General features: G+C 42.9%; 1 pseudogene; it reads left to right on the top strand.

Annotated features, from left to right (window-relative positions):
- The first annotated feature begins 1,978 nt into the window (after window positions 1-1,978).
- Window positions 1,979-6,324, top strand: LOC118928344 (ras-related protein Rab-12-like; annotated as a pseudogene).
- Window positions 6,325-23,542: the final 17,218 nt, after the last annotated feature.

The raw sequence follows: 23,542 nt of genomic DNA, 5'->3' as shown, positions 1-23,542 counted from the left end.
CCCAATCTGGTGAAGGAGATAGTTACTCAAGCCATGGAGGTACACAGATCTCCCAACACAAGGGACGCAAGGAAGACAATGTTAAGACATGTAATAATTGGCAAAAATCAAGAATTAAGACAAACTTCTTTACAATGAGGTTTACACAATGGAATATTATTCAGCCATAGGAAGAAAACAAATCCTACCTTTTGCAACAACATGGATGGAGCTAGAGGGTATTATGCTCAATGAAATAAGCCAGGCAGAGAAAGACAAGTATCAAATGATTTCACTCATCTGTGAAGTATAAGAACCCCCAAAAAAACTGAAGGAACAAAACAGCAGCAGACTCAATCCAAGAATGGACTAACAGTTACCAAAGGGAAAGGGACTGGGGAGGATGGGTGGGAAGGGAGGGATAAGGGGGGAAAAGGCTCATTACAATTAGCACACATAATGTAGCAGAGGGGGACAGGGGAAAGGCAGTATATACAGGAAGACAAGTAATGATTCTATAGCATCTTACTACACTGATGGACAGTGACTCTAGTGGGGTATGTGAGGGGGACTTGATAATAGGCGGAGTCTAATAATAATGTTCAAGTAATTGTACATTAATGATACAAAAAAAACACACTACTATCCCACATTGCATCCCCTGCATTGTATTGTCCAGCAGGGTCACAAGTGCTCTGTATTGATGGCAGGCATGTTTATATCCAGTCACAGCAGGAGTAGTGCTCTGGCCGACACCACCCCCTGTGCTCTGGGTAGGTGGGTTCTAAGGGCTGGAATGGCAGGTGTCCTCCTGGGGCAGCCATGCTGTGGGTATGCATGAGAGGAGCCTGGGGCAGGCACACTGAGCCCTGGTGTCTCCAAGTCCCTGGGGGTTACAGGGGCTGCCATGTTGGTGTATGACTCTATTAATTGATTGTTAGAAGTAGGGGTACCACCTTCCCTCATCTTGGATCACTTTATGTCTTGGTTGCCTGTGGATGAGAGGGGACTTGAACAGGCACACTGAGCCCTGGTGTCTCCCAGTCCCTGGGGGCTGGAGGGGCTGGCATGGAGGTGTTTGCCTCTTAATTGATTGTAAGAAGTAGGAGTGCCGCTTCCCTTTGTTGTATGACCTCTTGCATGTCTTGGATGCCTGTGGATGAGAGGTTACTGTGGCAGGCACACTGAGCCATGGTGTCCCCCCATTCCTGAGGGATGGAGGGGCTGCCATGGAGGTGTTTGCCTTTTCTCCCTGCTCAGCTAGGCTGAGGCAACACATAGCCTTTATTAATTGATTGTTAGAAATAGGAGTGCCACCTTCCCTCTTCTTGGATGACTTCTTGCTTATCTTGGTGACTGTGGATGAGAATGGCCTGGGGCAGGCACTCTGAGTCCTGGTGTCCCCCCATCCCTAAGGGCTGCAGGGGCTGCCATGAAGGTGTTTCCCTGTCATCCTCAGGCAGCCATGCCATGACCACACAGCCTCTATTAATTGATTGTAAGAAATAAGAGTGCCACCTGCCCTCTCTTGGATGACTTCTTGCATATCTTGTATGACTGTGCATGAGAGCGCCGTGGCACAGGCACTCTAATCCTTCTTGTGCTCACATATCTAGGGGCTGGAAGGGCTACCATGGAGGGTCCTCCTGGGGCACTTACACTGTGGCCATACAGAGCCTTCCAAGAAGTGCTTGGAACAGGCATTATTGCATTAGAGACGTGGGTGTTAACTGCATTTTTTATGCCAGCTACTTTGGAAGGTACAGAGGTGGAGACAAGGGCTGAAGCAATCCTGCCACTGCCTGGTTTGTTCGGAGGAGGTACCACGGAAGCCGGGAAGTGATTTGTTCCAGAGACAGGGGCCGGATGGAAAATGACAGCATAGGACAGTGGAGTCATGTCCATGCCCACCTCAGGATGTGAATTAGGTGGGGAGGGCAAGCCTGCAGGTGCCTGGGCGGCCGTGGTGGGTCGGCCTGCAGTGGAAGTGATTGATCCGATGACGATATCTGAGTTATTGAGGGAAGGCATGGGAACGGGGGTGGGTAAGAAGCAAGGAGCAGGAGAGTCTGTACCCATGGGTGATGGGGAGTTGACAGGACACGAAGGCTGCTGCAAGGAGGTGGTGGAGGTGCTGGGAGCTGCAGGGAAGTTAGAAGTGAGCCAGGCTGCAGCAGGGAATGAATGACAAAGGCCCTTCTTCTCCTTGGGTGGAATTCCCACTGCAGGGACCTCTGAGGTGTCCGTGGTCAAGGGTGGACAGCCTGCAGTCTCTGGGGCAGGTGGGGAGGAGGAAGGGGCAGGCTGAGGGGCACTATGAGCAGCCATGTCCTCTGTTTTACTCCCCAAGGGTCTGTCCCTGTGATGGGGCTGTTTTCCAGGTGGCCCAGGTTTTTGGCAACAGCTAAGCAAGGACACTTGGGAGGTGGAGGCAGCTCACTGCGATCCCGGGGCGCTGGTAGTGGCCGGGGCTGCGGCAGCGGGAGCCCCGGAGGCGCAGATGCTGTCCTCTTTTGGGGCCTGCTGCTGGCAGGTCCCGGCAGGGAGCTCCTGGATGGCGTGACTGCAGGCTTCTTGCCTTGGAGTTTCAAAAGAGCGCGACAGCATTGGGAATTGTAGGATGGGGAGGTGGCATTTAGGAATGGACGGGAGGATGTCCAGGAGTGTGACGAATGGAGATGGGCGAGTACGTGCAGAGCACAGCATAAAAAAGGGAGTTTGGAGAACTGTAAAGAATCCAGTTTGCTTGAAGGATAGAGGATGTATACAAATGATTGAGAGACTATCATGCAGGAAAGGTAGGTCAGGCTGCACTGTGGTCCTCCCTGTGTCAGAGGACTTAATTGTCCCTAATTACTTAATGTCAAAATGTGACTAAATGAACACGTAATGTGAGTAGGAAGCATGTCCTATACTATCTGCAGTTTTCTTTATCACCTCAGATAATAGTGTTAAGCTTCAAACTCATAGGTCATCCTAGTAGTGTTTAGGTCAGTGGGACTGGATTTAGGTAACATGCTATAACAGCGTGCACTGTTTATTACATATTATTCACTGAATAGTTAATGAATACATGCATGGCCTAAGTTCTTAGAAAATCTTGGTATATCTTGATTACATTATCCTGAATTCTGATTAAGCACATATAAAATTTTCATAAGTAGCTGAAAGTGATCTTTTTAACATGATTAAATATTAAGACAGCAATGACTCCTTCTTAGCCTGCTTAAGGCAACTTTAAAAGTCCAGTTGAACAATTCTTTAAGAGGCAAAACAAAACAAACTGTTGAATAGGAAGTGCTTCTGTTTGGAGCTCCAATTTAATTTCTTTTCCTGGCAGATAAGAATGTATATGAAACTAAGCATGTGACTCTGGGCATTTATGCTTCTTAGCTCTGATACATTAGGTAACAAATATTGATTGGTGGACCAACGGCCTAGACAACTGATGAAATTATAGCACTGTCCTATTTAGCAGGTAGCTAATTGTGCTTACTATTTTTTTGCAGACTTTAATCTTTAGAGCAGTTCTCAAGCTCACAGGAAAAACTGAATTGAAAGCATAGAGATTTCCCATATACCCGCTTTCTCCATTATCTATACCCACCAGCAGAGTGGGACGTTTGTTACCACAGATAAACCTACACTGACGCATCTCTATCACCCAAAGTCGACATTAGGGGTCACTTCTGGAGTCACACAGTCTATGGCTATGGACAAATATATAATGATGTGTCTCTACTGTCCAAGTACGGTCAGAACACTTTCGCTGCCCTAAAACTCCTCTGCGGGGCTTTCCCTCCCAGCGGCGGGAGTGTGGCCGCGGGAGCAGGGGGCCAGCGACGCAGCTGAAGCGCAGACACCACGGGCCGCCGGCGCCGCTCCTGTTTCTGGATGCCGAGCCCAGGGCTGATGGCCAGTGGGCGGTGGAAGCTGAGGGGGCGCGCCGCGGGGCCGGGCGGGGGGCCCATGCTTCCTCAAACCTGGGCTCCCTGGCACTGTGGGCTTCCAGGAACGTGGAAAGAAGTCCCCCAGGCCGGCCAACTGCAAGCTGCAGGCCGTCATCAGCTCCCACAGCGAGCGCAGGACCTGCCGTGTGGAGTTCTTCGCTGACACCTTCCACGAGGCCTGTAAGTCCTCTGTGGGTGTTGACTTGAAACTCAAAACTGTAGAGCTGAGAGGAAAGAAAATCAGGTTATAAATCTGGGGCGGAGCAGGTCAGGAGAGATTCGGCAGCATGACCCCAGCCTATTAGGGAAGTGCCGGGGGTGTCATATTAGTCCATCCCGTCACAAAGGAGATGTTTGATGATGTGCCAGAATGGGTGAGGGTGACTGATAAGTGTGCTTCAGGAGATGCAGAACTTCTCTTAGTTGGAAATGAGTTGGACGTGAAACTGACAAGGTGGAGAGTTTGCGCAGAAAGTCACTGGGATGCGATTCTGCGAAGCGAGCGCCGAGGATGATTTCAACGCGGACGAGGTATTTCTGAAAGTTGTTGATGACCTTCTGAAAAAGGTGCCTCTGGATATTTGAAGGCATGAGCTGCCCAACAGCACCTTCTCGTTACAGCCAGAGCCTGAAGTTCCTCCAGAACTGCCTCCACCGAGGCCGCACGCCCTACGCTGTTGACTGGCTACTTCAGAGACAAAGTGGAACCGGAGCCTGGGGAGAGGAAAACATTCTGTTCTGCACCACAATCATTTTGACAATTTCCTTTCGCACTTTGTAATCCAAGTCAGAGCTATATACTAACTTGTAAATATGCAAATATGCACTCCTGGGTTAGTTTTGGTTACAAATTACTTATTTTCCTCCAAATTATTATATTTCACTCATGATCCCAGTGTCTCGTGTGCACACACTGGAAGACAAAGTACTTCTAATATGAAGAGTGAGAGAAATGAAAGGTATAATGTTCCTTGAAATAAATAATATAATTGTCCTTAATTATATCATGAGGACAGAAGATACTAATAAAAAATGTGATGTTTTGCTCGCCATTTTAAAGAAAATATGTAAAACTAAAGATTTTGGGGGGGGAAAAAGCTATCTTAGGTGCTTTTTCTTTATTTGTAAGACATTTCCCCTAGTGTAGCATCTCTGAAGTATTAGGGTGTTTCTTCCACAAAGCAAGCTCCACTCATACTCTCATTGAAGGCTATTTACTAACGTTAAGTAATGGTAGAATATTACTAGTTAGAGGGAAGTATTTTCCCTTAGTTCTGAGGCCACAGAATCTCTCTTATGGTTTCCTAATAGACTGATAAGTGTGCTTCAGATACCCTATGCTTTTAAAAGCACAAAGATTCAATAAAGAGAGTGTTTCTGAAACTATAGATGTGGGCTCAAAATATGTTTTCTGCATGATTTGCCTGTTTTCCTTACAGTCAGTGATGCGTGCCTTAAGAAAGCGATATCTTAACCAAGGTCAGTTCCCGCGACATAGTTATCTCCCCCATTGTGTTGGGCTGGGAAACATTGCGGAGGCAGTTGTGCACCAAGGATGGAGTGAACCAATAGTTGTATGTGTGAGATCACTAACTGACCCTGGTGTGCATTTGTGTGATTAATAAATATGAGAGGTGCCCTCTCAGCACCACTCCTGCGCTGTTACGCCTCGAGTCCCCTGGCTGGTCCTTTCAGACCTTCGATTAGACGTCGTGTTCTCCTGTCTGCTGGTCAGAGGCTGAGTTAACCAACAAGTGGCGCCCAATGTGGGGCTCGAAAGTCAGAGCAGGGAAGCTCCGAAGATCATCGATTCGGTAAGACTCCTGGGAAAGCATACGTAAGGACAGGATTGAGTCGTCAGGGACACTATAATGGGCCAAACAAATCCAAAGCTGCAAAGTTGAAGGATTATTTAAAATTACTCCATGCCCTCCTAATAACATTTGGAGTGAAAATTTCTAAAAGAGATTTGACTCAGCTTTATAAATATATTAAGAAACATTGTTACTGGTTGCCACCACAGGGAACCCTCAAACAGACTGATTGGGCTAATGTTGTGGGAGATTTTAAAAAAGACTCACTGACAGGGAAACATTATCCCTGTGCCTGTTTGGGTGGATCAGTAGCCCCTTAATAAAGAAAAATTGACATACTTACACAAGTTAAAGAACAGCTTCAGCTAGATAGATTAGAATTTTCCACAAGCCCGTGGAATTCCCCTGTATTTGTGATAAAGAAGAAATCAGGAAAGTGGAGACTCTTGGATGATTTAAGACACATAAATGCAATTCTTAAACCTATGGGACCTTTGCAACAGGTCTCCCTTCTCCAACTATGATTTCAAAAAATTGGAACATGGCTATTATTATTTTTTTTTTTTTAAATAATTATTTTTTATTGAAGGGTAGTTGACGCACAGTATTACATTACATTAGTTTCAAGTGTACAACACAGTGATAAAACATTTATATACATAATTCTAGGTTCCAGCTATCACCCTACCAAGCTGTTACAATATCTTGACTATATTCCTTATGCTATACATTACATCCCAGTTACTTATTTATTTTACCATTGGAAGTCTGTCCTTTTTTTTTTTTTTTTTTTTTTTTTTGTGAGGGCATCTCTCATATTTATTGATCAAATGGTTGTTAACGACAATAAAATTCTGTATAGGGGAGTCAATGCTCAATGCACAATCATTAATCCACCCCAAGCCTAATTTTCGTCAGTCTCCAATCTTCTGAGGCATAACAAACAAGTTCGTACATGTAGAACAAATTCTTACACAATGAATAAGTTACATAGTGAACAGTACAAGGGCAGTCATCACAGAAACTTCTGGTTTTGCTCATGCATTATGAACTATAAACAATCAGTTCAAATATGAATATTCGTTTGATTTTTATACTTGATTTATATGTGGATACCACATTTCTCTCTTTATTATTATTATTTTTAATAAAATGCTGAAGTGGTAGGTAGATAAAAGATAAAGGTAGAAAACATAGTTTAGTGTTGTAAGAGAGCAAATGTAGATGATCAGGTGTGTGCCTGTAGACTATGTGTTAATCCAAGCTAGACCAGGGCAATAAAACATCCACGTATGCAGAAGATTTCTCTCAGAACAGGGGGGGTGAGGTTCTAAGCCTCACCTCTGTTGATTCCCAATTTCTCACCTGATGGCCCCCCTGCGACTGTGCCTGTCTTAGGTTGTTCCTCCCTTGAGGAATCTTACCCGTCTCTGGCTAACCAGTCATCTTCCGGGGCCATACAGGGAAATGTGAAGTTGGTAAGTGAGAGGGAAGCCTTATTGTTTGAAATGGTTAGCTTTTTACTTCTTTGCAGATTTATGCCCTGTGGCTTCTATGCCCAGCATTTGTGTTGAGGTATCTTTACCACTTGGAGGAGTTATGATACTCGGTAAATTTGATATTAGGCACGAATTCTATTTAAGGGTTGTAATTAGGAAGGAAGAAGAAAAGCTATAGAAGTAGCAGACGGAAGAAAACATGGGAAGATTGATTATTTCTTTGACATATCTTCTTGTAGAGTAACTTCAGCATATATAGGTTTTAAGCTACTACTTAAATTGCGCACACACATTAACATAATAGGAGTATAGTTATATAACCAAAGCATATCTGTAATTACCAGCCATCTCCAGTGAAACCAAGAAAACCATTAAGGCACCTTAGGCATTTGTGAAAACTTATCTATGATATGGTGGATATTGTCCAACTGAACTTGAACAGTCTGAGAGAAATCAGACAAATTAAAACAACCCATTCCTGGGGACTGTTCACATGCCATATGTTCTTTTAACAGTAAATAGTCTAGTTGTAAGACTTTGGAGCGCTACAATTTGCACTTCTCCAAATTCTTGGTTGAGTTCCAACAGTATAGATCCAGTCAAATTTGTTGTTTTACTGTATGCACAGGCCAGCTTAGATATGTCCTTCCTCATTCCCATGGCAAGTCCAGGAACTGGTGGGATGAGTGCATCTACAGCTGTAGCAGTGCGTGGATCTTTGTTGGGGTTTTTTGATGATCGTCTTCTGGCATGAGTCTTCCAGAGAGTGCTGATGTTGGAAGTTCTCTTTCATATCGTATCTTAGTTCATTTTCGGGGTAGCCCAATTAGGCTTTGATCCTCTGTATAAACACAAACAGACCCTTTGCCTACACTTTTATATGCCCTTTATACCCTTGTGTAGAACTCGTTGGAGGTTACCACACAAAAACTGCCCTTTTTTTTTTTTTTTTGCTTTGTTTTTGGTATCACTAATCTACACTTACATGCGAATATTATGTTTACTAGGCTCTCCCCTATACCAGGTCTCCCCTATAAACCCCTTTACAGTCACTGTCCATCAGCATAGCAAAATGTTGTAGAATCACTACTTGCCTTCTCTGTGTTGTACAGCCCTCCCTTTTCTCCTACCCCCCATGTATGTTAATCTTAATACCCCCCTACTTCTCCCCCCCTTATCCCTCCCACCCACCCATCCTCCCCAGTCCCTTTCCCTTTGGTACCTGTTAGTCCATTCTTGAGTTCTGTGATTCTGCTGCTGTTTTGTTCCTTCAGTTTTTCCTTTGTTCTTATATTCCACAGATAAGTGAAATCATTTGGTATTTCTCTTTCTCCACTTGGCTTGTTTCACTGAGGATAATACCCTCCAGCTCCATCCATGTTGCTGCAAATGGTTGGATTTGCCCTTTTCTTATGGCTGAGTAGTATTCCATTGTGTATATGTACCACATATTCTTTATCCATTCATCTATCAATGGACATTTACGTTGCTTCCAATTCTTGGCTATTGTAAATAGTGCTGCAATAAACATAGGGGTGCATCTGTCTTTCTCAAACTTGATTGCTGCGTTCTTAGGGTAAATTCCTAGGAGTGCAATTCCTGGGTCAAATGGTAAGTCTGTTTTGAGCATTTTGATGTACCTCCATACTGCTTTCCACAATGGTTGAACTAACTTACATTCCCACCAGCAGTGTAGGAGGGTTCCCCTTTCTCCACAGCCTCGCCAACATTTGTTGTTGTTTGTCTTTTGGATGGCAGCCATCCTTACTGGTGTGAGGTGATACCTCATTGTAGTTTTAATTTGCATTTCTCTGATAATTAGCGATGTGGAGCATCTTTTCATGTGTCTGTTGGCCATCTGTATTTCTTTTTTGGAGAACTGTCTGTTCAGTTCCTCTGCCCATTTTTTAATTGGGTTATTTGTTTTTTGTTTGTTGAGGCGTGTGAGCTCCTTATATATTCTGGACGTCAAGCCTTTATCGGATGTGTCATTTTCAAATATATTCTCCCATACTGTAGGGATCCTTCTTGTTCTATTGATGGTGTCTTTTGCTGTACAGAAGCTTTTCAGCTTAATATAGTCCCACTTACTCATTTTTGCTGTTGTTTTCCTTGCCCGGGGAGATATGTTCAAGAAGAGGTCACTCATGTTTATGTCTAAGAGGTTTTTGCCTATGTTTTCTTCCAAGAGTTTAATGGTTTCATGGCTTACATTCAGGTCTTTGATCCATTTTGAGTTTACTTTTGTATATGGGGTTAGACAATGGTCCAGTTTCATTCTCCTACATGTAGCTGTCCAGTTTTGCCAGCACCACCTGTTGAAGAGACTGTCATTTCGCCATTGTATGTCCATGGCTCCTTTATCAAATATTAATTGACCATATATGTCTGGGTTAATGTCTGGATTCTCTAGTCTGTTCCATTGGTCTGTGGCTCTGCTCTTGTGCCAGTACCAAATTGTCTTGATTACTATGGCTTTATAGTAGAGCTTGAAGTTGGGGAGTGAGATCCCCCCTACTTTATTCTTCTTTCTCACGATTGCTTTGGCTATTCGGGGTCTTTTGTGTTTCCATATGAATTTTTGAATTCTTTGTTCCAGTTCTTTGAAGAATGTTGCTGGTAGTTTCATAGGGATTGCATCAAATCTGTATATTGCTTTGAGCAGGATGGCCATTTTGACGATATTAATTCTTCCTAGCCACGAGCATGGGATGAGTTTCCATCTGTTAGTGTCCCCTTTAATTTCTCTTAAGAGTGACTTGTAGTTTTCAGAGTATAAGTCTTTCACTTCTTTGGTTAGGTTTATTCCTAGGTATTTTATTCTTTTTGATGCAATTGTGAATGGAGTTGTTTTCCTGATTTCTCTTTCTGTTGGTTCATTGTTAGTATATAGGAAAGCCACAGATTTCTGTGTGTTGATTTTGTATCCTGCAACTTTGCTGTATTCCGATATCAGTTCTAGTAGTTTTGGGGTGGAGTCTTTAGGGTTTTTTATGTACAGTATCATGTCATCTGCAAATAGTGACAGTTTAACTTCTTCTTTACCAATCTGGATTCCTTGTATTTCTTTATTTTGTCTGATTGCCGTGGCTAGGACCTCCAGTACTATGTTAAATAACAGTGGAGAGAGTGGGCATCCCTGTCTAGTTCCCGATCTCAGAGGAAATGCTTTCAGCTTCTCGCTGTTCAATATAATGTTGGCTGTGGGTTTATCATAGATGGCCTTTATTATGTTGAGGTACTTGCCCTCTATTCCCATTTTGCTGAGAGTTTTTAACATGAATGGATGTTGAACTTTGTCAAATGCTTTTTCAGCATCTATGGAGATGATCATGTGGTTTTTGTCTTTCTTTTTGTTGATGTGGTGGATGATGTTGATGGACTTTCGAATGTTGTACCATCCTTGCATCCCTGGAATGAATCCCACTTGGTCATGGTGTATGATCCTTTTGATGTATTTTTGAATTCGGTTTGCTAATATTTTGTTGAGTACTTTTGCATCTACGTTCATCAGGGATATTGGTCTGTAGTTTTCTTTTTTGGTGGTGTCTTTGCCTGGTTTTGGTATTAGGGTGATGTTAGCTTCATAGAATGAGTTTGGGAGTATCCCCTCCTCCTCTATTTTTTGGAAAACTTTAAGGAGAATGGGTATTATGTCTTCCCTGTATGTGTGATAAAATTCCGAGGTAAATCCATCTGGCCCGGGGGTTTTGTTCTTTGGTAGTTTTTTGATTACCGCTTCAATTTCCTTGCTGGTAATTGGTCTGTTTAGATTTTCTGTTTCTTCCTGGGTCAATCTTGGAAGGTTATATTTTTCTAGGAAGTTGTCCATTTCTACTAGGTTTCCCAGCTTGTTAGCATATAGGTTTTCATAGTATTCTCCAATAATTCTTTGCATTTCCATGGGGTCCGTCGTGATTTTTCCTTTCTCGTTTCTGATACTGTTGATTTGTGTTGACTCTCTTTTGTTCTTAATAAGTCTGGCTAGAGGCTTATCTATTTTGTTTATTTTCTCGAAGAAGCAGCTCTTGGTTTCATTGATTTTTGCTATTGTTTTATTCTTCTCAATTTTATTTATTTCTTCTCTGATCTTTATTATGTCCCTCCTTCTGCTGACCTTAGGCCTCATCTGTTCTTCTTTTTCCAATTTCGATAATTGTGACATTAGACCATTCATTTGGGATTGCTCTACCTTTTTTAAATATGCTTGGATTGCTATATACTTTCCTCTTAAGACTGCTTTTGCTGTGTCCCACAGAAGTTGGGGCTTAGTGTTGTTGTTGTCATTTGCTTCCATATATTGCTGGATCTCTATTTTGATTTGGTCATTGATCCATTGATTATTTAGGAGCGTGTTGTTAAGCCTCCATGTGTTTGTGAGCCTCTTTGCTTTCTTTGTACAATTTATTTCTAGTTTTATGCCTTTGTGGTCTGAAAAGTTGGTTGGTAGAATTTCAATCTTTTGGAATTTTCTGAGGCTCTTTTTGTGGCCTAGTATGTGGTCTATTCTGGAGAATGTTCCATGTGCACTTGAGAAGAATGTATATCCCGCTGCTTTTGGATGTAGAGTTCTATAGATGTCTATTAGGTCCATCTGCTCTACTGTGTTGTTCAGTGCTTCCGTGTCCTTACTTATTTTCTGCCCAGTGGATCTATCCTTTGGGGTGAGTGGTGTGTTGAAATCTCCTAGAATGAATGCATTGCAGTCTATATCCCCCTTTAGTTCTGTTAGTATTTGTTTCACATATGCTGGTGCTCCTGTGTTGGGTGCATATATATTTAGAATGGTTATATCCTCTTGTTTGACTGAGCCCTTTATCATTATGTAGTGTCCTACTTTATCTCTTGTTACTTTCTTTGTTTTGAAGTCTATTTTGTCTGATATTAGTATTGCAACCCCTGCTTTCTTCTCACTGTTGTTTGCTTGAAATATGTTTTTCCATCCCTTGACTTTTAGTCTGTACATGTCTTTGGGTTTGAGGTGAGTTTCTTGTAAGAGGCATATAGATAGGTCTTGCTTTTTTATCCATTCTGTTACTCTGTGTCTTTTGATTGGTGCATTCAACCCGTTAACATTTAGGGTGACTATTGAAAGATATGTACTTATTGCCATTGCAGGCTTTAAATTCGTGGTTACCAAAGGTTCAAGGTTAGCCTCTTTAGTATCTTACTGCCTAACTTAGCTTGCTTATTGAGCTGTTATATACACTATCTGGAGATTCTTTTCTTCTCTCCCTTCTTGTTCCTCCTCCTCGATTCTTCATATGTTGGGTGTTTTGTGCTGTGCTCTTTCTAGGAGTGCTCCCATCTAGAGCAGTCCCTGTAAGATGTTCTGTAGAGGTGGTTTGTGGAAAGCAAATTCCCTCAGCTTTTGTTTGTCTGGGAATTGTTTAATCCCACCGTCATATTTGAATGATAGTCGTGCTGGATACAGTATCCTTGGTTCAAGGCCCTTCTGTTTCATTGTATTAAATATATCATGCCATTCTCTTCTGGCCTGTAGGGTTTCTGTTGAGAAATCTGACGTTAGCCTGATGGGTTTCCCTTTATAGGTGACCTTTTTCTCTCTAGCTGCCTTTAACACTCTTTCCTTGTCCTTGATCTTTGCCATTTTAATTATTATGTGTCTTGGTGTTGCCCTTCTTGGATCCTTTCTGTTGGGGGTTCTGTGTATTTCCGTGGTCTGTTCGATTACTTCCTCCCCCAGTGTGGGGAAGTTTTCAGCAATTATTTCTTCTAAGATACTTTCCATCTCTTTTCCTCTCTCTTCTTCTTCTGGGACCCCTATAGTACGGATATTGTTCCTTTTGGATTGGTCACACAGTTCTCTTAATATTGTTTCATTCCTGGAGATCCTTTTGTCTCTCTCTATGTCAGCTTCTATGCGTTCCTGTTCTCTGATTTCAATTCCATCAATGGCCTCTTGCATTCTATCCATTCTGCTTATAAACCCTTCCAGAGTTTGTTTCATTTCTGCGATCTCCTTTCTGGCATCTGTGATCTCCTTCCGGACTTCATCCCATTTCTCTTGCGTATTTCTCTGCATCTCTGTCAGCATGTTTATGATTCTTATTTTGAATTCTTTTTCAGGGAGACTGGTTAGGTCTGTCTCCTTCTCTGGTGTTGTCTCTGTGATCTTTGCCTGTAGCTTTGCCTTTTCATGGTGATAGGAATAGTCTGCAGAACTGGGACGGGTGACGGCTGGAAGGACTTCCCTTCTTGTTGGTTTGTGGCCCTCCTCTCCTGGGAGAACAGCGACCTCTAGTGGCTTGTGCTGCGCAGCTGCGCGCAGACAGGGCTTCTGTTTCCTGCTGGGCTGCTATGGAGTTAATCTCCGCTATTGCTGTGGGCGTGGCCTGGCTCGGGCAGCTGCTCCAAAGTGGTGGAGTCGCGTTGGAGCAGGAGCTGCTGGGAGGCTATTTATCTCCGTAAGGGGCCTCCCTGCTCCCTGCAGCCCAGTGGTTAGGGTGCCCAGAGATCCCCGGATTCCCTACCTCTGGATTAAGTGACCCGCCCTGCCCCTTTAAGACTTCCAAAAAGCACCCGCCAAAACAAAACAACGCCCACCAAAAAAAAAAGAAAAAAAAATTTTTTTAATTTTAAAAAAAAAAAGTTTTTAATTAAAAAAAAAAAAAAAAGGTGGTCGTTCGTTTTTCTTTATTCTGTGGTGCCAGCCTCAGGCCTCTGCTCACCGGTCTTTCTGCCCTGTTTCCCTAGTATTGGGGTCCCTATCCCTTTAAGACTTCCAAAAAGCGCTCGCCAAAACAAAACAGCAAAAAAGCAAAAAAAAAAAAAATGGTCGCGCGCTTTTCTTATGCCCTCTGTCACCCAGCCTCCAAGTGCCCGCTCACTGTTCTTGCTGCCCTGTTTCCCTAGCATCCAGGGCCCCCTGGGCACGTACTGTGTCTGCGCTCTGGCCCAGATGGCGGGGGCTGGGTGCTCGGCAGTCCTGGGCTCCGTCTCCCTCCCGCTCTGCCTGCTCTTCTCCCTTCGGGAACTGGGGGGAGGGGCGCTCGGCTCCCGCGGGGCCGGGGCTTGTATCTCACCCCCTTGGCGAGGCGCTGGGTTCTCTCAGGTGCGGATGTGGTCTGGATATTGTCCTGTGTCCTCTGGTCTTTATTCTAGGAAGGGTTGTCTTTGTTATATTTTCATAGATATATGTTGTTTTGGGAGGAGATTTCCGCTGCTCTACTCACGCCGCCATCTTCTCCAAAAATTCGGAACATGGCTATTATTGATCTTAAAGATTGCTTTTTTACTATTCCTGTAGCCACCACAGATAGGGAGAAATTTGCTCTTATTGTTCCTTCCCTGAGCTTACAGGCCCCATCAGAAAGATTCCAGTGGAAAGTGCTTCCTCAGGGAATGCTAAAAAGCCTACAATTTGCCAAAATTATGTACACAGAGCGCCTTCAGCCTATACGTGAAAAATGGCCCTCCGCTTATATCATTCATAATATGGATGATATTCTCATATCTCTACATAAACATCTATCTCTTACTACTATTTTTAATGAGACCGAAGCTGAATTAAAACAATGGGGCTTATAAATAGTTCCTGATAAAATACAAATACAATACCCAATGAATTATTTAGAGAAAAAAATTCAAGAAAATTCAATAATCCCTCAGAAAATTCAGATGAGAGATCATTTTAAAACGTTAAGTGATTTTCAAAAATTATCAGGAGATAACAATTAGACTCGACTGTTACTAAATATTCCTACTTATAAACTGCAACATCTCTTCAATACTTTGAAAAGACCCTCAGATCTTAATAGTCCTAGAGGCTTAACCTTAAAAGCTGAAGAACTCACGGAATTAGAACAAATTTTAAAAACTCAATTATCAAAAGTTGACTTACACAAACCTTTACAAACTCCCCCTTTTTAGGGCCTCGCCCAGGATAACTTCAGAGGTGAGTATCAGCATCTAAGTCTGCCTTTTGTTTCACTGTTCTTATAGAAGGAAGCCATCTATGGCACACAACATTGGGTGCTCATCAGCCACTTAAATGTTACTAGCCTGGCTGCCAATCTCAAAGTCTCGAGCAACAGGCTCCCCTGCGTCTCCCTCAGTGGATCCCCCGTCTCCCTTGGGAGCCGGGAAAGTCAGCTGAGTGGAGGCCAGGATTCCCTTTTGGAGGCCTCTCCTTGGATGTGAGGGACTGAGGAAAGCCGTGGGCAACTGCGAGAGTCCAGGCTGAGGATGCATTTCAGCGGCTTCTCAAAGGCCCTCATGTCTGGATTCAGACCCCGGCAGCCCAACTGGGTATCCATGAGGAGCGTCTCTCTGTCTCTGCCTCTGACTTCCAGCCTGCTTCTTCAGCCTGCCCTGGCCTCTCAGTGAAGCAGGGGGCGTTCCTAACTTCATCAATTTCACAGAACCTGATGCTCATCCCCGCAAGGTAGGAGGTCTACGCTTCGCTCTTATTCCTGACTTAACGCTGCATTCTTTATCCCATAAAATGCGTCTGGGCACCCATTAGCCACTTAAAAGATGATTAGCGTCAGCTACCAGTCTTAAGTCTCGGGTGAAAGGTTTCCCTGTGTCTGCCGTTCCTTGATACCCTGCCTCCGGACGGGCGGGAATGTCGGGGAGTGGCTGAGCCGATTTCCTACTTTTCTATCCTAATCTGCGGACTCCAAGGGCTGACTGGATCAGTACACCGTGGTCCTTAGATCTCATCTCCGGCTGATTGATCCTGTGGCGCTGAGTGAACCTCCGGCTAGGCTGCTACGAAAGATGCAGATGATCCCCGACCTCATCTTAAAGATCAGATTTCTTACAGTAGGTGATTAGCAGGGTAATTCCCAAGCAGTGAGAGAAACTGGTGTTTAAGGGTATAAACCCCACCATAAATGCCCGTAGCAGTCTCTGAATTTTATCTCTGCCTTAGCAAAGGTTCCTCTGCTCCCTTTCAAAGCAGTCCTTTTAGGCCTGCTGCCACTTTTTCCGGTGTAATGTAATGTAAATGGAGTCTAAAGCCATGAAGCGGAAACATCAAACCAACATGTAAATAGCTCTATTCTATTAACTCCTTCCTTGGAGGCAGTCGTCCTGGAGCTAAGCATTTCCTTGTCTGCAGCCCCAGGGAAGCAAAACAAGCCACAAGCCTGTGACTCAGATCAAGACTCTAGCAGCGAAAAGTCACACAGTCCCTATACTTATCAGACAGGCAAGGGCCTCTGAAGGAATAACTAAAGCTCAGGCAGAAAAAACTAGGAAAACTAACAGTAATTCAATCCCTAAACTCTGAAAAAGAAGTGTCTTATCTTCTGCACACAAACCTGACCTTAATACAAACACTGATTAATGAGGCGTGGCCCCTGAAAGAAGTATGTAATACAATGTTATGCAGCTAAATATATTTTGCCACAAGGAAAATAGTCAAAAGTCCCGTGAACTACTACAATATGGAACTAGTTTTCTAAATTATTTTAATGAAAATCTATTCTACTTACTAAGTTCGTCATTGTCTTTCAAAATGGGGAGTTTTAAACTAGAGTCCCTGAGATAGAAGAAATTTATCTTTTACAATACAGCCTGACTTTAAATAACTGGTGCTAGAATTGTACTTGTATTTCATTTCCAGCCCTCTGGACACAGACAGTCCCTATCAGTTCAGAGCCTTCATCGGCCCTTTTAGTCGGGGGCCATCTAAACCTTAACCCAGTTATGTAAACTGCTCACCCTTAGAGTTTATTCTTGAAAACTGAAGTACTTTAATCAAGTAAGCTAAAAAGAAAGAAGGCAATTGAATATTAGTAACTCAAATCTTTATATCAGTTTGTGTGTATGTTTTTATATGAAAAGTGTTGCTAACTGTAGTCATTATGTCTCAGTCTGTGTCTGTCTAAGTGTGTAAATGGAAAATATTTCCTACCTCCAGATGGTATTAATAAAAATTGATTTAAACACAAGCACTTGTGAACATTGGGCATTCTAAAACTTCCAGAAAATCTAATAAAAAATATTAAGCATTAATGCTAATTTAAGTTTAAGTGAAATAGACATGTCCTTACAGTTATCAGCTGCCAAAGTTTACTTAAAGCCATTTAAGTTAATGTTACCTGTTAAATATTTCAAGAAGACGTTTAAAGAAAAGCTTGACTTTGTCTAATGTTTAATAAAAGTTTTATAAGTAATCTGGCATGGTTGCTAAAAGTAAACAAGTGTAGCAAGTGAACATCTGAATAATAATACTGTATTTAATGTGTAACAGTGTATATATCTGCAAACAGCCTGAGAATTTTTGCAGTAACCATAATTCTTAAAGTTTGCTAGGTTATATAGACATATTTTGTGCTTAATTAGAAATTGCGCTGTAAGGCACATTTTCAAAAATGATAAAATATGTTCATAAATGTATCAATCTGAAGAATGCTGGTGTAACAGTTTACAGTGGCCTATTTTTCAGTGTTCACTGAAGGTGAAAGGTACCAAATGGTTTTAAGTTCTAATTAAAACTACTTAATATAATAAGGAAAACTTTTCTGTATGCTAAAGAATGTATGTTTTAATAAGAGAAGGTATAAGGAATAAAAATGCATTGTGTTGAAAGTAAAAAGATAACTATTAAAAAGTATAGCTGTTTATTCAAAGACAGAAAACACTGAATGTAAGAGGAAAGTTGTAAAAGGTTTATAAGAGATTGATATAGTCATGCTGTGTGTAATTAACGTAATCTTGATATCGAGTACATAGCAAGACCAGAATTGTTTGTTAAAAGAACTAAAGTTTATTAGTCTACCTTTAATGTTGAAAGATTGCAAAAAGTTTTCTAATTGTTTATTAAAACAGTTTCTTATTCTTAAAATCTTAATGAATTGTTAGAGTATTTAAGAAAATGAAATCTTAATATTAAAAAGACTAAGCTAAGTTTTAACTATATAACCTTCTGCATTTGCTTTTAAACTTTCTTATTATCATTCTGGTTAAATAATAGGTGTTATTTAATAATTATAATTTTACTTAGGCAAGTGCCTTAAAAACTTTGACAACTTCCCAAGACCAAATTTTTTAAAAGTGTTTTTTACACCTCTAATTAACTCTGATATTTTCCAGAGGGCCCCTGGAAGATGTCAGAGGAATTTCTTCTCCTCATCAAGGAAAATATTTGACTTAATTTGGCTTATTTACCTGATATACATTTACCTGGAAAGCACTGTCAAAAGAAATAATGCTAAACTTTATTACTGAATGTTTTATGTTACAGAAATATCACCCTTCCCCCTAAGACGCTTACTCCTGATGCCCAATTAAATTTACCTGTCAGCACTACTGGACTGTGTATGTATTGATTGTACTCATGTACCTTCTTACTGTAATTCTACAATCAATGTAAAATGGTCTTGTAGATACAGACTTCCAAATGGTTGGGTATTTTTGTGTAATGACAAAACATATCAAGCCCTTTCTTCACACTATCAAGGTGTTTGTCGTGTGGGACACATTCTTCCTGCTCTAAAAGACCATCTGGATATAAGCATAAGAGACTTCTCCGAGCTCTGCCGTCTGATTGTGATGAAAACTTGAAACTTTGAGATCCTGCCGCTGTTGCAGTTGCAGCTGCATTCCTCCTGCCAGTTCCTGGACTTGTCGCTGGAATGCAGAAAGAAATATCCAAGCTGGCCTGTGCACACAGTGAGACGATGACTGTTTCTGTATTACCTGAATTCAACCAGGAACTGGGAGAAGTGTGAGCTACAGTGCTGCAGAATCGCACTGCTATGGACTATTTGCTGTTAAAAGAGCATGTAAGATGTGAACAGTTTCCAAGAATGTGTTGTTTCGATTTGTCTGCTTTTTCTCAAACTATTCAAAGCCAGTTGGATGATATTCATCATATCATTGACAAGTTTTCTCAACTGCCTGGGTTACCTGATTGGTTTTCTTGGTTTCATTGGTTACGGCCCATGCTTGTGGGCCTACTTCTTTTATGTATTTGTCTTCCTATCCTAGTGGCTTGGGTCCGTTGCTTGGTTACTGGCTTATTGAAGCCAATACATGCAGTTATGCTACCTTTCAAGAAGTAATGTCTGAAAAATGACTGCCTTTTACCCCCTGCAAGAGTCCACATAATGAATTATTATAAGTTGTGATTCTTTAAATGATTTCTATAGCTGTTGCTACGTGTCAAAGCAGAGAAGGGTGTGCCAACCTCTCCTAAATCCAACTCCTTACATGGCCCTGAAAGATGACTGGCTAGCCAGAGACGGGTAAGATTCCTCACGGGAGGAACAACCTAAGACAGGCACAGTCGCAGGGGCCCCACAAGTGAAAGAAAAGGGGGCCAACTGAGGCAAGGCAAAGAACCTTGCCCCCCCATCTGTCTGAGGCATCCTCTGCTGTTTTTAATCAGCTATTATGCTAACACGATAATATAAAAGCGGAACTCTCACTCTTTACTAAAAAAATAATGGGGAAATGTGGACTCAAAATATGTTTTCTTCATGATTTGCCTGTTTTCCTTACAATCAGTGATGTGTACCCTAAGAACGCCGTATCTTAACCAAGGTCAGTTTCCGCGATATAGTTATCTCCCCCATTGTGTGGTGCTGGGAAACGTTGCGGAAGCGGTTGTGCACTGAGGATGGAGCAAGCCAATGGTTGTATGCGTGAGATCACTAACTGACCTTGGTATGCATTTGTGTGATAATAAATATGAGAGGTGCCCTCTCAGCACCACTCCTGTGCTGTTACACCTCGAGTCCCCTGTCTGGTCCTTCCAGACCTTCAATTAACCATCGTGTTCTGTCCCTTCTGGTCAGAGGTTGAGTTAACAGACAAAAAGATTTTAAAAACGCTGCTGCTGTCCTAAACCCTGTTTAAAGGAATTTTAAAGAGATACGTTTTACTATATCAAAGAACATACATGTATTTATTTGCCTAAACATCCTACACCTCTGTAATGATAAAACTCTGTCCCTTAAAGTGAAGCTTATTCATATCAAGCCTAGACTGTTTGTTTTTTTTTTGGTCTGATAATGAATGTGTGAACTCTGCCTTTGGTATATATTTTATTAAACCTGCACTGTTTTTAGTCAATGTATATAAGTAATTATGTATTTGAATAACTCGGTGTGTCTTTTGAGTGTTGTGGTATGAAAACCATTGTGGTCTTTCTAAAGTGCAAATAAAATTTTGTATTTATGAATGGAAAAAAATTCCTCTGATCATCTCTGTTGTGGGTCATTTGGAAGTAAGAGATTCAGAGCTTATTCATCTCTCTCCCCACCACCTCATGGCAACCAGTAATTTTTTACCATCTAAATAGTTTTGCCTTACTCTAGAATGTCATATGGCTGGAATCATACAGTTTGTAATCTTTTCAGATTGTCTTCTTTCACTTAGTAATATGTCTTTTAGTTTCTTCCACGTCTTTTCATTGATTGTCAGCTTGTTTCCTCTTTCTTTGCTGAATAATATTCTATTGCTGGATGTACCACAGCTTGTTGATCCATTCACCTACTAAAGGACATCTTGGTTGCTCCCAAGTTCTGGCAATTATGAAAACAGCTGCTATAGTCATCCACATGCATGTTTTTGTGTGAACATGTTTTCAACTCCTTTGCGTAGATACCAAGGAGTGTGACTGCCAGATGGCAGAATAAGAGTATACTTAGTTTTGTAAGAAACTGCCAAACTGTCTTCCAAAATGGCTGTGCCATTTTGCATTCTTAGCAGAAACAAGTAAAAGTTGCTCCACCTCCTTGTCAGCATTTGTTGTTGTCAGTGTTTTGGATTTTAGTCATTCTGATAGGTAGGTCTCATTAATGTTTTAATTTGCAGTTCCTAAAGACATATGATGTGGAGCATCTTTTCATTCATATACTTGCCCATCTATATGTATGTCCTCTGTTGGTGAGGTGTCCAGAGATTTTCCCCATTTTTCAACCAAATTGTTCATTTTCTTATTGTTGAGTTTTTAAAGTTATTTTTATTTCTGATCATGGCAAAATACACACAGCAGAAAATTTACCATCTTAACCATTGAAGCATACAGTTCAGTTGAGTTAAGTATATTCATGTGTTGTGCAACCCATCTCCAGAATCAGCTTCCAAAACTGAAACTGTCCCACAAAAAAGGACAATTCCCCACTCCTGCCCCCAGGCCCTGGAGCACCTGCAACCACCATTCTAGTTGTATCTCTATGAATCTGACTGCTCTCCATTGTATTTCTAAAATAATTTAATAAATCTACTTTTCTAATAACATCAACTTTTCCTTCCCAAAATGGAATTTAAAAAATCACAGCCCTGATTTTCTTACCTCCAAATGACGTGCTGTGGTGATACAGTGGCGTCCAGGGCCCGCCTCACCAAGTGCCGTGCCCCCCCCGCTTGGCCGGGCTCTGCAGTTCTCCCGCGCTGCTCGTTGGGCCTGCCGAGGAGTGTGTGGACAAGGTGGCAGTGGGCAGAACACCAGCGAGGTCTCCTGAGTTCCTCGCTGTGTACAAAGAAGAGTGCAAAGGAGAGGAAATGATACCCATCCCTAGACAGGAAGTTGTCATGGGCTACTTGCTAGGTTCTGCCAAATAGAAACCTGAGCAAATACCGATGAGGGTGGGAAATCTGCATGGATGATTTTGGAAGCTGCCTCAGGACAGTCCAGGGGCCTCTTCACAGGTGAGGCCATCCGGAGTCGGGGGAACTGCGGTGCCCAGGAAGCGCCTCTAACGTGACCTTGTTCCTCTCACTTTATATTTCACATTTCGTTTTGATATCCTGGCTCAGTATTTATTAAATCACACCGACTCCCCTGAAACAGTGTGCTTGAAGTAACAGCTTATTAACCAGGTGGTAACAATTACCCCGGTTCACCCAGAGGGCGTTCACGTCTGCATAGGAGGCCCACGTGCATTACGGGCCTGGTTCCGCAGCAGCTTCCGGTGGGGAGAAGAGCAGGCGGCGGTGTTTCCATTCTCACTGCCCTGAACCCCCAAGGGCGCCGGGAGCCTGGCTTGGCTGGCTGGGTGTAGTCAGGTGGAGGGAGAGCTCAGACCCAAAGGCAGGTCTCTGGGCTCCAGACCTGGCGGGTTTTCCACATAAGCGTACTTACAGAACCCCTCAGGCCAGGGCAATAATTTTAGTGTTATACTCAAATTTGTATAATACAAATGTGCCTTTTATGAAATAACCACAAATCATCAGAAAGCCAAATAATTTCTAACAAAGTATGGCTCATGTAATATTGGGGATATACTTCAAAAAGTATTTTTTATCTGAATTTCAAATTTAACTGGACATTATTTTTTTCTAAACAGGGCAATTGTAATTCTTATGACATGGGTCGGATTCCTACCCAGTTGTATGTATGTGTACAGCCCCGACTGGACCTGCCTCTGTTTCCCATCATAAACCCATGCCCGGTGGCCGCCTTGCTGTATTCCCGCCGGGTCTGCTGCCTGCCTGCCTTTGTGAAAGGTGTTTTGTGTTGACAGAGCGTCTGCTTTGGGCTCCAGCCCGCATCTGACCCGGTCACCGGATCTGCATATCCTACCGCTTACTTGACATCTCCACCTGCCTGTTCCAGAAACACCTCAGACTCGACGGTCTACAGTGAGCCTGTCTCCCCGTGACCGGGAGCTCGTGCTGCCCCCCGTCAGTGACTGCTGTCACTACCTGAGGCCAGACCTGGACGTCTCCTCCCGTCCCCCCAATCAGCCTCCACGTCCTGCCGACTCTCCGCACTGCGCGTGGGCCTGCGCATTCCGTTTCAGCAGTGCCCCAGTCAGACTCACCTCCCCTCTTGCCTGGGTGGCCCCCAAAGCGTCCCCTGATGCCCCGTGCCCTCACTGCCCCTTTCCACGTCACTGTGCAGCAGTCCGGCGGGGAGAGCATTTCAAAATACAAATCTGATCGTGCCACTGCCGGGCAACAAACTTCTATTTCCCTCGCTACAAAGTGCAAAAGCCATCGTGCCATCTGCAAGGGCCTGAATAACACGGCTCCGTGCTGGGTGTTTGGGGTGAAAATGAACCAGACGCAGGAGCCCTGCCCTAGTGCACCTCCCAATCTAGAAAGGGGACCCAAAAATAAAGCATGACTGACACTCAGTTGTGATTTGTGCTGGGAGGGAAGGAGGGGAGTGTCTTTATTGGGAAGGGCTGGAGGTGTGGATGGGCAGGCAGGGAGGCTCCTCTGGGGAGGCACGTGGAGCCAAGACCTAAGGTGTGAGACGGGAGCGAGTTCTGAGCAGAGGACCAGCGTGCGTGAAGGCCTGCGGGTGGAAAGCAGGCTGGAGTCGGAGCGATGGAAAAGCCAGTGGCAGCAGAGCACGCAGAGGAAGGGAAGG

The sequence above is a fragment of the Manis pentadactyla genome, chromosome 2, assembly GCF_030020395.1.
Source record: "Manis pentadactyla isolate mManPen7 chromosome 2, mManPen7.hap1, whole genome shotgun sequence".
NCBI lineage: Eukaryota > Metazoa > Chordata > Mammalia > Pholidota > Manidae > Manis > Manis pentadactyla.
The sequence above is the reverse complement of the archived record's forward strand: the minus strand, read 5'-3'. Positions and strand labels throughout refer to the sequence as shown.